General features: G+C 38.3%; 1 protein-coding gene and 1 long non-coding RNA gene across 2 annotated transcripts in view; both read right to left on the reverse strand.

The window, feature by feature from the left end:
* The window catches only part of LOC309613783 (uncharacterized protein), a 629462-nt gene that overhangs the window by 400306 nt on the left and 211204 nt on the right, over window positions 1-17952 (reverse strand). The window lies entirely within an intron of this gene.
* LOC309613825 lies at window positions 13097-16555 on the reverse strand. Its single transcript, XR_014235901.1, has 2 exons — window positions 15719-16555; window positions 13097-13212 (listed from the first exon to the last, which is right to left on the reverse strand). It is a non-coding gene; the product is annotated as an uncharacterized lncRNA (long non-coding RNA).

Below are 17952 nucleotides of genomic sequence, written 5' to 3' on the forward strand. Positions count from 1 at the left end.
CCTTGTGAATATTAGTGACCATTAGCAGTAGATTTAAAGCTGCTGTTTGAGGAAACGGCCTTAGGGTGGCAGCATTTCTACGTTGCCAACTCTGCTTGCTAGGGAGACAGGACCTTGCTGCAACTTGTGCTTTTAGGTTGCAGATTAGAGTGCAATGTGCCAGGACAAAGCCCCATAAGTTTTAGCCTCCTTCATTCTTGTTTGTGTCTTTAAGTTGTAGCTTTTATCAGAGCAAATTCGATTGAAAAATGTCTTTTTTTCTAGGTGTACAAACTCTTGTTCATTTACACATCTACATATATCTATTGATCTTTGGGTCCTTTTCCATGTAGCTTATTACAGAGTGTTGAGGAGACCACACTTGGTATTCCATAGGTCTTTGGGGATTATATATTTTACATGTATTAGTATATGAGTGTTAACCCCACTATCCTAATTTATCGATTCCTCACACCTTTTCTTTGGCTTAACCATAAGTTTGTCTTCTCAATCTGAGATTGCCTTTCTCTATGGAAATATGTTCATTTTTATGAATTTTCAGATAACATAAGTGATATCATAGGGCATTTGTCTTTCGCATTCTGACTTACTTCTCGTTGTGTGATTACCTCTAGGCTCCTCTGTGGTGCTGCATATGCCATTCTTTTATTTTTTTTCGTGACTGAGATTCCATTCTGTCCATATACCACTTCTTCTTTGTCCATTCATCTGTTTATGGACCTTTTTTTTTGCTTCCATGTCTTGGCTATTTCAATATTGCAGCAGTGCATATTTGCCTGCCTCTGTCTTTCCGATTCTGGTGGTCTTAGGTTGTAGGCCCAAAAGGTGCCCTGCCGCATCATATGGTAGCTCAATTTTTCCCTTTTCAAACAGCTCCATTCACTTTGCATTAGTGCTGTTACCACTTTACATCCCACCAGCAGCTAGAAGGTATACAGTTCTCTAAAACCCCTTCAGCATTTAGAGTTTGTAGACTTTTTGCTGATGGTCATGACTGGTGTGAGCTGAAACCTTTTTGAATTTGAATTTGCATGTGGCTAATAATTCCTTATACTGAGCTTTAGGCATGTCCTTTTTCTTCTTTTCCTTCTTTTTTAAAGAGTGAGTACAACTTCCTTCCTCTTATTGACTTCTTGAAAAATTTCTCATGTGTTGAATTTTCTTGCCTATTCCCTACCCCAGGGCATTTTTGGAGGGCCTGTGTCATTTACAGCCCTGCAGTCCTTGTGACTATATAAGCAACCATTGGCACTGGGTTTAAAGCTGCTGTTGTGGGAAACAGCCACAAGGCGGCAGCATTATTACGTTCTCAACTGTTGTTACTAGGGCAATGGAGTCTTCCTGGAGGTAGTGTTCCGAGGTTGTAAATTAGAGTGGAATGTGGTGGGACAAGCCCCCAGAAGTTTATGTCTCCTTACTTAGGTTTGTTTTTTAAATTTAATTCCTATTTCTTCTCGGAGTAAATTTGATTAGAGTGTTTTGATTGTCTGGCTCTACAGAATCTGCTCAATGATTCCTACATATGTCTGTTCATCTTCGGATCCTGTTAGCATGTATGTGATTACAGAATGTACATTTTAAAGGTATTGGTGATTATATAATGCATATAGTTTATATGGTATATGTTTATATACATTTAACATACATTAGTATATGTATGTTAACCTCATAGTCCTATTTTACCCATCCTCCCACCCTTCATTTTGGCTAACCATTAGTTTATTTGATAAGTCTGTGAGTGTCTTTTTCTGTGGAAATATGTTCATTGGTAGCAATCTTAGGAAAACATGTATAAATGATATCATAGGATGTTTGTCATACCCTTTTGACTTACTTAACCTTATATGATTATTTCTAGGCTCAACTGTAGTCCTGAAAACGGCATTGTTGATTTTGTTCCTGAGGCTACTATTCCATTTGGTACGTATACCACTTCTTCTTTGTCCATTCGTCTGTTTATGGACCTTTTTTTGCTTCCACGTCTTAGCTATTTCAATATTGCTGCAGTGCCCATTTGCCTGCCTTTGTCTTTCCAATTCTTGTGGTCTTAGGTTATAGGCCCAAAAGGTCCCCTGCCGCATCATATGGTAGCTCAGTTTTTACCTTTTCAAGCAGCTCGATTCAGTTTTTGTTAGTGCTGTTACCACTTTACATTCCACCAGCAGCTAGGAGGTACACAGTTCTCTAAAACCCCTTCAGCATTTATAGTCTGTAGACTTTTTGCTGATGGCCATTTGACTGGTGTGAGCTGAAGCCTTTTTGGAGGTTGGATATGCATGTGGCTAATAATTCCTTATACTGAACTTTAGGCATGTCCTTTTGTTTCTTTTCCTTTTTTTGTTAAAGAGTGAGTACAACTTCCCTCTTCATATTGACTTCTTGAAAAATTTCTCATGTGTTGAATTTTATTGCCTATTCCCTACCCCAGGGCATTTTTTGAGGGCAGGTGTCATTTACAGCTCTGCAGTCCTTGTGACTATTAAGCAACCATTAGCACTGGGTTTAAAGCTGCTGTTGTGGGAAACAGCCACAAGGCGGCAGCATCATTACATTCTCAACTCTCGTTACTAGGGCAATAGAGTCTTCCTGGAGGTAGTGTTCCGAGGTTGTAAATTAGAGTGGAATGTGCTGGGAGAAGCCCCCAGAAGTTTATGTCTCCTTACTTATGTTTGTTTCTTAAATTTAATTTCTATTTCTTATCGGAGTAAATTTGATTAGAGTGTTGTGGTTGTCTGGCTGCACGGAATCTGCTCAATGACTCATACGTATGTCTTTTCATGTTCGGATCCTGTTACCATGTATGTTATCACAGAATGTTGAGTACACATCCCTTGGTATTTGGTAGTTGTTTTATCATTATATATTTTATATATTTTGGTGATTATATAATTCATATAGTTTATATGTTATTTGTTTATATACATTTAACATACATTAGTATATATATGTTAGCCCCATAGTCCTAATTTATCCATCCTCCCACCTTTCATTTTGGCTAACCATGAGTTTGTTTTATAAGTCTGTGAGTGTCTGTTTCTGTGGAAATATGTTCATTAGCAGCAATCTTAGGATAACTTGTATACATGATATCATAGGATATTTGGCATTCCCTTTTGACTTACTTAACCGAATATGATTATTTCTAGGCTCACCTGTAGTCCTGAAAACGGCGTTGTTCATTTTTTTCCCGAGGCTACTATTGCATTCGTTACGTATACCACTTCTTCTTTGTCCATTTATCTGTTGATGGATATTTTGTTTGCTTCCATGTCTTGGCTACTGTAAATACTGCTGCAATACATGATTTTCTGTCCCGTGTCTTTTTCATTCTGTCTTTCACAGGTGACAGGCCCAATAGTGGGCCTTCCGGATCATATGGTGACTCAATTTTTACCTTTAAACGCACTGCCATTCTGTTCCTATTATTGGCTGTTACCACTTTACATCCCATTTAGACCGAGAGCTTACGCTATTCTCCACAACTTCTTCAACATCTATTGTTTGTTGACTTTTTGCTGATGGTCATTCTGACTGGTGTGAGGTGACACCTTTGTGTAGATTGGATATGCATGCGTCTCATATTTCCTGATGTTTTGCGTTTATCAATGTCGTTTTCCCTTTTTTTTAAGATTGAGCGAAACTTACAACGTCTAATTGCCTTCTTGAAAAATTTGCCGTGTTTGGATTTTTTTGGCCATTCCCTACCCCAGGACATTTTTTGAGGGCATGAGTCATTTACAGCCCTGCAGTCCTTGTGAATATTAGTGACCATTAGCAGTAGATTTAAAGCTGCTGTTTGAGGAAACGGCCTTAGGGTGGCAGCATTTCTACGTTGCCAACTCTGCTTGCTAGGGAGACAGGACCTTGCTGCAACTTGTGCTTTTAGGTTGCAGATTAGAGTGCAATGTGCCAGGACAAAGCCCCATAAGTTTTAGCCTCCTTCATTCTTGTTTGTGTCTTTAAGTTGTAGCTTTTATCAGAGCAAATTCGATTGAAAAATGTCTTTTTTTCTAGGTGTACAAACTCTTGTTCATTTACACATCTACATATATCTATTGATCTTTGGGTCCTTTTCCATGTAGCTTATTACAGAGTGTTGAGGAGACCACACTTGGTATTCCATAGGTCTTTGGGGATTATATATTTTACATGTATTAGTATATGAGTGTTAACCCCACTATCCTAATTTATCGATTCCTCACACCTTTTCTTTGGCTTAACCATAAGTTTGTCTTCTCAATCTGAGATTGCCTTTCTCTATGGAAATATGTTCATTTTTATGAATTTTCAGATAACATAAGTGATATCATAGGGCATTTGTCTTTCGCATTCTGACTTACTTCTCGTTGTGTGATTACCTCTAGGCTCCTCTGTGGTGCTGCATATGCCATTCTTTTATTTTTTTTCGTGACTGAGATTCCATTCTGTCCATATACCACTTCTTCTTTGTCCATTCATCTGTTTATGGACCTTTTTTTTTGCTTCCATGTCTTGGCTATTTCAATATTGCAGCAGTGCATATTTGCCTGCCTCTGTCTTTCCGATTCTGGTGGTCTTAGGTTGTAGGCCCAAAAGGTGCCCTGCCGCATCATATGGTAGCTCAATTTTTCCCTTTTCAAACAGCTCCATTCACTTTGCATTAGTGCTGTTACCACTTTACATCCCACCAGCAGCTAGAAGGTATACAGTTCTCTAAAACCCCTTCAGCATTTAGAGTTTGTAGACTTTTTGCTGATGGTCATGACTGGTGTGAGCTGAAACCTTTTTGAATTTGAATTTGCATGTGGCTAATAATTCCTTATACTGAGCTTTAGGCATGTCCTTTTTCTTCTTTTCCTTCTTTTTTAAAGAGTGAGTACAACTTCCTTCCTCTTATTGACTTCTTGAAAAATTTCTCATGTGTTGAATTTTCTTGCCTATTCCCTACCCCAGGGCATTTTTGGAGGGCCTGTGTCATTTACAGCCCTGCAGTCCTTGTGACTATATAAGCAACCATTGGCACTGGGTTTAAAGCTGCTGTTGTGGGAAACAGCCACAAGGCGGCAGCATTATTACGTTCTCAACTGTTGTTACTAGGGCAATGGAGTCTTCCTGGAGGTAGTGTTCCGAGGTTGTAAATTAGAGTGGAATGTGGTGGGACAAGCCCCCAGAAGTTTATGTCTCCTTACTTAGGTTTCTTTTTTAAATTTAATTTCTATTTCTTCTCGGAGTAAATTTGATTAGAGTGTTTTGATTGTCTGGCTCTACAGAATCTGCTCAATGATTCCTACATATGTCTGTTCATCTTCGGATCCTGTTAGCATGTATGTGATTACAGAATGTATATTTTAAAGGTATTGGTGATTATATAATGCATATAGTTTATATGGTATATGTTTATATACATTTAACATACATTAGTATATGTATGTTAACCTCATAGTCCTATTTTACCCATCCTCCCACCCTTCATTTTGGCTAACCATTAGTTTATTTGATAAGTCTGTGAGTGTCTTTTTCTGTGGAAATATGTTCATTGGTAGCAATCTTAGGATAACATGTATAAATGATATCATAGGATGTTTGTCATACCCTTTTGACTTACTTAACCTTATATGATTATTTCTAGGCTCAACTGTAGTCCTGAAAACGGCATTGTTGATTTTGTTCCCGAGGCTACTATTCCATTTGGTACGTATACCACTTCTTCTTTGTCCATTCGTCTGTTTATGGACCTTTTTTTGCTTCCACGTCTTAGCTATTTCAATATTGCTGCAGTGCCCATTTGCCTGCCTTTGTCTTTCCAATTCTTGTGGTCTTAGGTTATAGGCCCAAAAGGTCCCCTGCCGCATCATATGGTAGCTCAGTTTTTACCTTTTCAAGCAGCTCGATTCAGTTTTTGTTAGTGCTGTTACCACTTTACATTCCACCAGCAGCTAGGAGGTACACAGTTCTCTAAAACCCCTTCAGCATTTATAGTCTGTAGACTTTTTGCTGATGGCCATTTGACTGGTGTGAGCTGAAGCCTTTTTGGAGGTTGGATATGCATGTGGCTAATAATTCCTTATACTGAACTTTAGGCATGTCCTTTTGTTTCTTTTCCTTTTTTTGTTAAAGAGTGAGTACAACTTCCCTCTTCATATTGACTTCTTGAAAAATTTCTCATGTGTTGAATTTTATTGCCTATTCCCTACCCCAGGGCATTTTTTGAGGGCAGGTGTCATTTACAGCTCTGCAGTCCTTGTGACTATTAAGCAACCATTAGCACTGGGTTTAAAGCTGCTGTTGTGGGAAACAGCCACAAGGCGGCAGCATCATTACATTCTCAACTCTCGTTACTAGGGCAATAGAGTCTTCCTGGAGGTAGTGTTCCGAGGTTGTAAATTAGAGTGGAATGTGCTGGGAGAAGCCCCCAGAAGTTTATGTCTCCTTACTTATGTTTGTTTCTTAAATTTAATTTCTATTTCTTATCGGAGTAAATTTGATTAGAGTGTTGTGGTTGTCTGGCTGCACGGAATCTGCTCAATGACTCATACGTATGTCTTTTCATGTTCGGATCCTGTTACCATGTATGTTATCACAGAATGTTGAGTACACATCCCTTGGTATTTGGTAGTTGTTTTATCATTATATATTTTATATATTTTGGTGATTATATAATTCATATAGTTTATATGTTATTTGTTTATATACATTTAACATACATTAGTATATATATGTTAGCCCCATAGTCCTAATTTATCCATCCTCCCACCTTTCATTTTGGCTAACCATGAGTTTGTTTTATAAGTCTGTGAGTGTCTGTTTCTGTGGAAATATGTTCATTAGCAGCAATCTTAGGATAACTTGTATACATGATATCATAGGATATTTGGCATTCCCTTTTGACTTACTTAACCGAATATGATTATTTCTAGGCTCACCTGTAGTCCTGAAAACGGCGTTGTTCATTTTTTTCCCGAGGCTACTATTGCATTCGTTACGTATACCACTTCTTCTTTGTCCATTTATCTGTTGATGGATATTTTGTTTGCTTCCATGTCTTGGCTACTGTAAATACTGCTGCAATACATGATTTTCTGTCCCGTGTCTTTTTCATTCTGTCTTTCACAGGTGACAGGCCCAATAGTGGGCCTTCCGGATCATATGGTGACTCAATTTTTACCTTTAAACGCACTGCCATTCTGTTCCTATTATTGGCTGTTACCACTTTACATCCCATTTAGACCGAGAGCTTACGCTATTCTCCACAACTTCTTCAACATCTATTGTTTGTTGACTTTTTGCTGATGGTCATTCTGACTGGTGTGAGGTGACACCTTTGTGTAGATTGGATATGCATGCGTCTCATATTTCCTGATGTTTTGCGTTTATCAATGTCGTTTTCCCTTTTTTTTAAGATTGAGCGAAACTTACAACGTCTAATTGCCTTCTTGAAAAATTTGCCGTGTTTGGATTTTTTTGGCCATTCCCTACCCCAGGACATTTTTTGAGGGCATGAGTCATTTACAGCCCTGCAGTCCTTGTGAATATTAGTGACCATTAGCAGTAGATTTAAAGCTGCTGTTTGAGGAAACGGCCTTAGGGTGGCAGCATTTCTACGTTGCCAACTCTGCTTGCTAGGGAGACAGGACCTTGCTGCAACTTGTGCTTTTAGGTTGCAGATTAGAGTGCAATGTGCCAGGACAAAGCCCCATAAGTTTTAGCCTCCTTCATTCTTGTTTGTGTCTTTAAGTTGTAGCTTTTATCAGAGCAAATTCGATTGAAAAATGTCTTTTTTTCTAGGTGTACAAACTCTTGTTCATTTACACATCTACATATATCTATTGATCTTTGGGTCCTTTTCCATGTAGCTTATTACAGAGTGTTGAGGAGACCACACTTGGTATTCCATAGGTCTTTGGGGATTATATATTTTACATGTATTAGTATATGAGTGTTAACCCCACTATCCTAATTTATCGATTCCTCACACCTTTTCTTTGGCTTAACCATAAGTTTGTCTTCTCAATCTGAGATTGCCTTTCTCTATGGAAATATGTTCATTTTTATGAATTTTCAGATAACATAAGTGATATCATAGGGCATTTGTCTTTCGCATTCTGACTTACTTCTCGTTGTGTGATTACCTCTAGGCTCCTCTGTGGTGCTGCATATGCCATTCTTTTATTTTTTTTCGTGACTGAGATTCCATTCTGTCCATATACCACTTCTTCTTTGTCCATTCATCTGTTTATGGACCTTTTTTTTGCTTCCATGTCTTGGCTATTTCAATATTGCAGCAGTGCATATTTGCCTGCCTCTGTCTTTCCGATTCTGGTGGTCTTAGGTTGTAGGCCCAAAAGGTGCCCTGCCGCATCATATGGTAGCTCAATTTTTCCCTTTTCAAACAGCTCCATTCACTTTGCATTAGTGCTGTTACCACTTTACATCCCACCAGCAGCTAGAAGGTATACAGTTCTCTAAAACCCCTTCAGCATTTAGAGTTTGTAGACTTTTTGCTGATGGTCATGACTGGTGTGAGCTGAAACCTTTTTGAATTTGAATTTGCATGTGGCTAATAATTCCTTATACTGAGCTTTAGGCATGTCCTTTTTCTTCTTTTCCTTCTTTTTTAAAGAGTGAGTACAACTTCCTTCCTCTTATTGACTTCTTGAAAAATTTCTCATGTGTTGAATTTTCTTGCCTATTCCCTACCCCAGGGCATTTTTGGAGGGCCTGTGTCATTTACAGCCCTGCAGTCCTTGTGACTATATAAGCAACCATTGGCACTGGGTTTAAAGCTGCTGTTGTGGGAAACAGCCACAAGGCGGCAGCATTATTACGTTCTCAACTGTTGTTACTAGGGCAATGGAGTCTTCCTGGAGGTAGTGTTCCGAGGTTGTAAATTAGAGTGGAATGTGGTGGGACAAGCCCCCAGAAGTTTATGTCTCCTTACTTAGGTTTCTTTTTTAAATTTAATTTCTATTTCTTCTCGGAGTAAATTTGATTAGAGTGTTTTGATTGTCTGGCTCTACAGAATCTGCTCAATGATTCCTACATATGTCTGTTCATCTTCGGATCCTGTTAGCATGTATGTGATTACAGAATGTATATTTTAAAGGTATTGGTGATTATATAATGCATATAGTTTATATGGTATATGTTTATATACATTTAACATACATTAGTATATGTATGTTAACCTCATAGTCCTATTTTACCCATCCTCCCACCCTTCATTTTGGCTAACCATTAGTTTATTTGATAAGTCTGTGAGTGTCTTTTTCTGTGGAAATATGTTCATTGGTAGCAATCTTAGGATAACATGTATAAATGATATCATAGGATGTTTGTCATACCCTTTTGACTTACTTAACCTTATATGATTATTTCTAGGCTCAACTGTAGTCCTGAAAACGGCATTGTTGATTTTGTTCCCGAGGCTACTATTCCATTTGGTACGTATACCACTTCTTCTTTGTCCATTCGTCTGTTTATGGACCTTTTTTTGCTTCCACGTCTTAGCTATTTCAATATTGCTGCAGTGCCCATTTGCCTGCCTTTGTCTTTCCAATTCTTGTGGTCTTAGGTTATAGGCCCAAAAGGTCCCCTGCCGCATCATATGGTAGCTCAGTTTTTACCTTTTCAAGCAGCTCGATTCAGTTTTTGTTAGTGCTGTTACCACTTTACATTCCACCAGCAGCTAGGAGGTACACAGTTCTCTAAAACCCCTTCAGCATTTATAGTCTGTAGACTTTTTGCTGATGGCCATTTGACTGGTGTGAGCTGAAGCCTTTTTGGAGGTTGGATATGCATGTGGCTAATAATTCCTTATACTGAACTTTAGGCATGTCCTTTTGTTTCTTTTCCTTTTTTTGTTAAAGAGTGAGTACAACTTCCCTCTTCATATTGACTTCTTGAAAAATTTCTCATGTGTTGAATTTTATTGCCTATTCCCTACCCCAGGGCATTTTTTGAGGGCAGGTGTCATTTACAGCTCTGCAGTCCTTGTGACTATTAAGCAACCATTAGCACTGGGTTTAAAGCTGCTGTTGTGGGAAACAGCCACAAGGCGGCAGCATCATTACATTCTCAACTCTCGTTACTAGGGCAATAGAGTCTTCCTGGAGGTAGTGTTCCGAGGTTGTAAATTAGAGTGGAATGTGCTGGGAGAAGCCCCCAGAAGTTTATGTCTCCTTACTTATGTTTGTTTCTTAAATTTAATTTCTATTTCTTATCGGAGTAAATTTGATTAGAGTGTTGTGGTTGTCTGGCTGCACGGAATCTGCTCAATGACTCATACGTATGTCTTTTCATGTTCGGATCCTGTTACCATGTATGTTATCACAGAATGTTGAGTACACATCCCTTGGTATTTGGTAGTTGTTTTATCATTATATATTTTATATATTTTGGTGATTATATAATTCATATAGTTTATATGTTATTTGTTTATATACATTTAACATACATTAGTATATATATGTTAGCCCCATAGTCCTAATTTATCCATCCTCCCACCTTTCATTTTGGCTAACCATGAGTTTGTTTTATAAGTCTGTGAGTGTCTGTTTCTGTGGAAATATGTTCATTAGCAGCAATCTTAGGATAACTTGTATACATGATATCATAGGATATTTGGCATTCCCTTTTGACTTACTTAACCGAATATGATTATTTCTAGGCTCACCTGTAGTCCTGAAAACGGCGTTGTTCATTTTTTTCCCGAGGCTACTATTGCATTCGTTACGTATACCACTTCTTCTTTGTCCATTTATCTGTTGATGGATATTTTGTTTGCTTCCATGTCTTGGCTACTGTAAATACTGCTGCAATACATGATTTTCTGTCCCGTGTCTTTTTCATTCTGTCTTTCACAGGTGACAGGCCCAATAGTGGGCCTTCCGGATCATATGGTGACTCAATTTTTACCTTTAAACGCACTGCCATTCTGTTCCTATTATTGGCTGTTACCACTTTACATCCCATTTAGACCGAGAGCTTACGCTATTCTCCACAACTTCTTCAACATCTATTGTTTGTTGACTTTTTGCTGATGGTCATTCTGACTGGTGTGAGGTGACACCTTTGTGTAGATTGGATATGCATGCGTCTCATATTTCCTGATGTTTTGCGTTTATCAATGTCGTTTTCCCTTTTTTTTAAGATTGAGCGAAACTTACAACGTCTAATTGCCTTCTTGAAAAATTTGCCGTGTTTGGATTTTTTTGGCCATTCCCTACCCCAGGACATTTTTTGAGGGCATGAGTCATTTACAGCCCTGCAGTCCTTGTGAATATTAGTGACCATTAGCAGTAGATTTAAAGCTGCTGTTTGAGGAAACGGCCTTAGGGTGGCAGCATTTCTACGTTGCCAACTCTGCTTGCTAGGGAGACAGGACCTTGCTGCAACTTGTGCTTTTAGGTTGCAGATTAGAGTGCAATGTGCCAGGACAAAGCCCCATAAGTTTTAGCCTCCTTCATTCTTGTTTGTGTCTTTAAGTTGTAGCTTTTATCAGAGCAAATTCGATTGAAAAATGTCTTTTTTTCTAGGTGTACAAACTCTTGTTCATTTACACATCTACATATATCTATTGATCTTTGGGTCCTTTTCCATGTAGCTTATTACAGAGTGTTGAGGAGACCACACTTGGTATTCCATAGGTCTTTGGGGATTATATATTTTACATGTATTAGTATATGAGTGTTAACCCCACTATCCTAATTTATCGATTCCTCACACCTTTTCTTTGGCTTAACCATAAGTTTGTCTTCTCAATCTGAGATTGCCTTTCTCTATGGAAATATGTTCATTTTTATGAATTTTCAGATAACATAAGTGATATCATAGGGCATTTGTCTTTCGCATTCTGACTTACTTCTCGTTGTGTGATTACCTCTAGGCTCCTCTGTGGTGCTGCATATGCCATTCTTTTATTTTTTTTCGTGACTGAGATTCCATTCTGTCCATATACCACTTCTTCTTTGTCCATTCATCTGTTTATGGACCTTTTTTTTGCTTCCATGTCTTGGCTATTTCAATATTGCAGCAGTGCATATTTGCCTGCCTCTGTCTTTCCGATTCTGGTGGTCTTAGGTTGTAGGCCCAAAAGGTGCCCTGCCGCATCATATGGTAGCTCAATTTTTCCCTTTTCAAACAGCTCCATTCACTTTGCATTAGTGCTGTTACCACTTTACATCCCACCAGCAGCTAGAAGGTATACAGTTCTCTAAAACCCCTTCAGCATTTAGAGTTTGTAGACTTTTTGCTGATGGTCATGACTGGTGTGAGCTGAAACCTTTTTGAATTTGAATTTGCATGTGGCTAATAATTCCTTATACTGAGCTTTAGGCATGTCCTTTTTCTTCTTTTCCTTCTTTTTTAAAGAGTGAGTACAACTTCCTTCCTCTTATTGACTTCTTGAAAAATTTCTCATGTGTTGAATTTTCTTGCCTATTCCCTACCCCAGGGCATTTTTGGAGGGCCTGTGTCATTTACAGCCCTGCAGTCCTTGTGACTATATAAGCAACCATTGGCACTGGGTTTAAAGCTGCTGTTGTGGGAAACAGCCACAAGGCGGCAGCATTATTACGTTCTCAACTGTTGTTACTAGGGCAATGGAGTCTTCCTGGAGGTAGTGTTCCGAGGTTGTAAATTAGAGTGGAATGTGGTGGGACAAGCCCCCAGAAGTTTATGTCTCCTTACTTAGGTTTCTTTTTTAAATTTAATTTCTATTTCTTCTCGGAGTAAATTTGATTAGAGTGTTTTGATTGTCTGGCTCTACAGAATCTGCTCAATGATTCCTACATATGTCTGTTCATCTTCGGATCCTGTTAGCATGTATGTGATTACAGAATGTATATTTTAAAGGTATTGGTGATTATATAATGCATATAGTTTATATGGTATATGTTTATATACATTTAACATACATTAGTATATGTATGTTAACCTCATAGTCCTATTTTACCCATCCTCCCACCCTTCATTTTGGCTAACCATTAGTTTATTTGATAAGTCTGTGAGTGTCTTTTTCTGTGGAAATATGTTCATTGGTAGCAATCTTAGGATAACATGTATAAATGATATCATAGGATGTTTGTCATACCCTTTTGACTTACTTAACCTTATATGATTATTTCTAGGCTCAACTGTAGTCCTGAAAACGGCATTGTTGATTTTGTTCCCGAGGCTACTATTCCATTTGGTACGTATACCACTTCTTCTTTGTCCATTCGTCTGTTTATGGACCTTTTTTTGCTTCCACGTCTTAGCTATTTCAATATTGCTGCAGTGCCCATTTGCCTGCCTTTGTCTTTCCAATTCTTGTGGTCTTAGGTTATAGGCCCAAAAGGTCCCCTGCCGCATCATATGGTAGCTCAGTTTTTACCTTTTCAAGCAGCTCGATTCAGTTTTTGTTAGTGCTGTTACCACTTTACATTCCACCAGCAGCTAGGAGGTACACAGTTCTCTAAAACCCCTTCAGCATTTATAGTCTGTAGACTTTTTGCTGATGGCCATTTGACTGGTGTGAGCTGAAGCCTTTTTGGAGGTTGGATATGCATGTGGCTAATAATTCCTTATACTGAACTTTAGGCATGTCCTTTTGTTTCTTTTCCTTTTTTTGTTAAAGAGTGAGTACAACTTCCCTCTTCATATTGACTTCTTGAAAAATTTCTCATGTGTTGAATTTTATTGCCTATTCCCTACCCCAGGGCATTTTTTGAGGGCAGGTGTCATTTACAGCTCTGCAGTCCTTGTGACTATTAAGCAACCATTAGCACTGGGTTTAAAGCTGCTGTTGTGGGAAACAGCCACAAGGCGGCAGCATCATTACATTCTCAACTCTCGTTACTAGGGCAATAGAGTCTTCCTGGAGGTAGTGTTCCGAGGTTGTAAATTAGAGTGGAATGTGCTGGGAGAAGCCCCCAGAAGTTTATGTCTCCTTACTTATGTTTGTTTCTTAAATTTAATTTCTATTTCTTATCGGAGTAAATTTGATTAGAGTGTTGTGGTTGTCTGGCTGCACGGAATCTGCTCAATGACTCATACGTATGTCTTTTCATGTTCGGATCCTGTTACCATGTATGTTATCACAGAATGTTGAGTACACATCCCTTGGTATTTGGTAGTTGTTTTATCATTATATATTTTATATATTTTGGTGATTATATAATTCATATAGTTTATATGTTATTTGTTTATATACATTTAACATACATTAGTATATATATGTTAGCCCCATAGTCCTAATTTATCCATCCTCCCACCTTTCATTTTGGCTAACCATGAGTTTGTTTTATAAGTCTGTGAGTGTCTGTTTCTGTGGAAATATGTTCATTAGCAGCAATCTTAGGATAACTTGTATACATGATATCATAGGATATTTGGCATTCCCTTTTGACTTACTTAACCGAATATGATTATTTCTAGGCTCACCTGTAGTCCTGAAAACGGCGTTGTTCATTTTTTTCCCGAGGCTACTATTGCATTCGTTACGTATACCACTTCTTCTTTGTCCATTTATCTGTTGATGGATATTTTGTTTGCTTCCATGTCTTGGCTACTGTAAATACTGCTGCAATACATGATTTTCTGTCCCGTGTCTTTTTCATTCTGTCTTTCACAGGTGACAGGCCCAATAGTGGGCCTTCCGGATCATATGGTGACTCAATTTTTACCTTTAAACGCACTGCCATTCTGTTCCTATTATTGGCTGTTACCACTTTACATCCCATTTAGACCGAGAGCTTACGCTATTCTCCACAACTTCTTCAACATCTATTGTTTGTTGACTTTTTGCTGATGGTCATTCTGACTGGTGTGAGGTGACACCTTTGTGTAGATTGGATATGCATGCGTCTCATATTTCCTGATGTTTTGCGTTTATCAATGTCGTTTTCCCTTTTTTTTAAGATTGAGCGAAACTTACAACGTCTAATTGCCTTCTTGAAAAATTTGCCGTGTTTGGATTTTTTTGGCCATTCCCTACCCCAGGACATTTTTTGAGGGCATGAGTCATTTACAGCCCTGCAGTCCTTGTGAATATTAGTGACCATTAGCAGTAGATTTAAAGCTGCTGTTTGAGGAAACGGCCTTAGGGTGGCAGCATTTCTACGTTGCCAACTCTGCTTGCTAGGGAGACAGGACCTTGCTGCAACTTGTGCTTTTAGGTTGCAGATTAGAGTGCAATGTGCCAGGACAAAGCCCCATAAGTTTTAGCCTCCTTCATTCTTGTTTGTGTCTTTAAGTTGTAGCTTTTATCAGAGCAAATTCGATTGAAAAATGTCTTTTTTTCTAGGTGTACAAACTCTTGTTCATTTACACATCTACATATATCTATTGATCTTTGGGTCCTTTTCCATGTAGCTTATTACAGAGTGTTGAGGAGACCACACTTGGTATTCCATAGGTCTTTGGGGATTATATATTTTACATGTATTAGTATATGAGTGTTAACCCCACTATCCTAATTTATCGATTCCTCACACCTTTTCTTTGGCTTAACCATAAGTTTGTCTTCTCAATCTGAGATTGCCTTTCTCTATGGAAATATGTTCATTTTTATGAATTTTCAGATAACATAAGTGATATCATAGGGCATTTGTCTTTCGCATTCTGACTTACTTCTCGTTGTGTGATTACCTCTAGGCTCCTCTGTGGTGCTGCATATGCCATTCTTTTATTTTTTTTCGTGACTGAGATTCCATTCTGTCCATATACCACTTCTTCTTTGTCCATTCATCTGTTTATGGACCTTTTTTTTGCTTCCATGTCTTGGCTATTTCAATATTGCAGCAGTGCATATTTGCCTGCCTCTGTCTTTCCGATTCTGGTGGTCTTAGGTTGTAGGCCCAAAAGGTGCCCTGCCGCATCATATGGTAGCTCAATTTTTCCCTTTTCAAACAGCTCCATTCACTTTGCATTAGTGCTGTTACCACTTTACATCCCACCAGCAGCTAGAAGGTATACAGTTCTCTAAAACCCCTTCAGCATTTAGAGTTTGTAGACTTTTTGCTGATGGTCATGACTGGTGTGAGCTGAAACCTTTTTGAATTTGAATTTGCATGTGGCTAATAATTCCTTATACTGAGCTTTAGGCATGTCCTTTTGTTTCTTTTCCTTTTTTTGTTAAAGAGTGAGTACAACTTCCCTCTTCATATTGACTTCTTGAAAAATTTCTCATGTGTTGAATTTTATTGCCTATTCCCTACCCCAGGGCATTTTTGAGGGCAGGTGTCATTTACAGCTCTGCAGTCCTTGTGACTATTAAGCAACCATTAGCACTGGGTTTAAAGCTGCTGTTGTGGGAAACAGCCACAAGGCGGCAGCATCATTACATTCTCAACTCTCGTTACTAGGGCAATAGAGTCTTCCTGGAGGTAGTGTTCCGAGGTTGTAAATTAGAGTGGAATGTGGTGGGACAAGCCCCCAGAAGTTTATGTCTCCTTACTTATCTTTGTTTTTTAAATTTAATTTCTATTTCTTATCGGAGTAAATTTGATTAGAGTGTTTTGATTGTCTGGCTGTACAGAATCTGCTTAATGATTCCTACATATGTCTGTTCATCTTCGGATCCTGTTACCATGTATGTGATCACAGAATGTATATTTTAAAGGTATTCGTGATTATATAATTCATAAAGTTTATCTGTGATATGTTTATATATATTTAACATACATTAGTATATGTATGTTAACCCCATAGTCCTAATTTACCCATCCTCCCACCTTTCATTTTGGCTAACCATTAGTTTATTTGATAAGTCTGTGAGTGTCTTTTTCTGTGGAAATATGTTCATTGGTAGCAATCTTAGGATAACATGCATAAATGATATCACAGGATATTTGTCATACCCTTTTTACTTACTTAACGTTATATGATTATTTCTAGGCTCAACTGTAGTCCTGAAAACGGCATTGTTCATTTTTTCCCAAGGCTACCATTCCATTCTGTCCATATACCACTTCTTCTTTGCCCATTCATCTGTTTATGGACCTTTTTTTGCTTCCATGTCTTGGCTATTTCAGTATTGCTGCAGTGCACATTTGCCTGCCTCTGTCTTTCTGATTCTGGTGGTCTTAGTTTATAGGCCCAAAAGTTGCCCTGCCGCATCATATGGTAGCTCAATTTTTACCTTTTCAAGCAGCTCCATTCAGTTTGCGTTAGTGCTGTTACCACTTTAAATCCCAGCAGCAGCTAGAAGGTACACAGTTCTCTAAAACCCCTTCAGCATTTATAGTTTGTAGACTTTTTGCTGATGGTCCTGACTGGTGTGAGCTGAAACCTTTTTGAATTTGAATTTGCATGTGGCTAATAATTCCTTATACTGAGCTTTACGCATGTCCTTTTTTTTCTTTTCCTTTTTTTTTAAAGAGTGAGTACAACTTCCCTCCTCTGATTGATTTCTTGAAAAACTTCTCATGTGTTGAATTTTCTTGCCTATTCCCTACCCCAGGGCATTGTTGAGGGCCTGTGTCATTTACAGCCCTGCAGTCCTTGTGACTATATAAGCAACCATTGGCACTGGGTTTAAAGCTGCTCTTGTGGGAAACAGCCACAAGGCGGCAGCATTATTACGTTCTCAACTCTTGTGACTTTGGCAACAGAGTCTTCCTGGAGGTAGGGTTCCGAGGTTGTAAATTAGAGTGGAATGTGCTGGGACAAGCCGCAGAAGTTTATGTCTCCTTACTTATGTTTGTTTTTTAAATATAATTTCTATTTCTTATCGGGGTAAATTTGATTGGAGTGTTTTGATTGTCTGGCTGTACAGAATCTGCTTAATGATTCCTACATATGTCTGTTCATCTTCGGATCCTGTTACCATGTATGTGATCACAGAATGTATATTTTAAAGGTATTCGTGATTATATAATTCATAAAGTTTATCTGTGATATGTTTATATACATTTAACATACATTAGTATATGTATGTTAACCCCATAGTCCTAATTTACCCATCCTCCCACCTTTCATTTTGGCTAACCATTA

The sequence above is a fragment of the Balaenoptera borealis genome, assembly GCF_965194805.1.
Source record: "Balaenoptera borealis genome assembly, chromosome: 1".
NCBI lineage: Eukaryota > Metazoa > Chordata > Mammalia > Artiodactyla > Balaenopteridae > Balaenoptera > Balaenoptera borealis.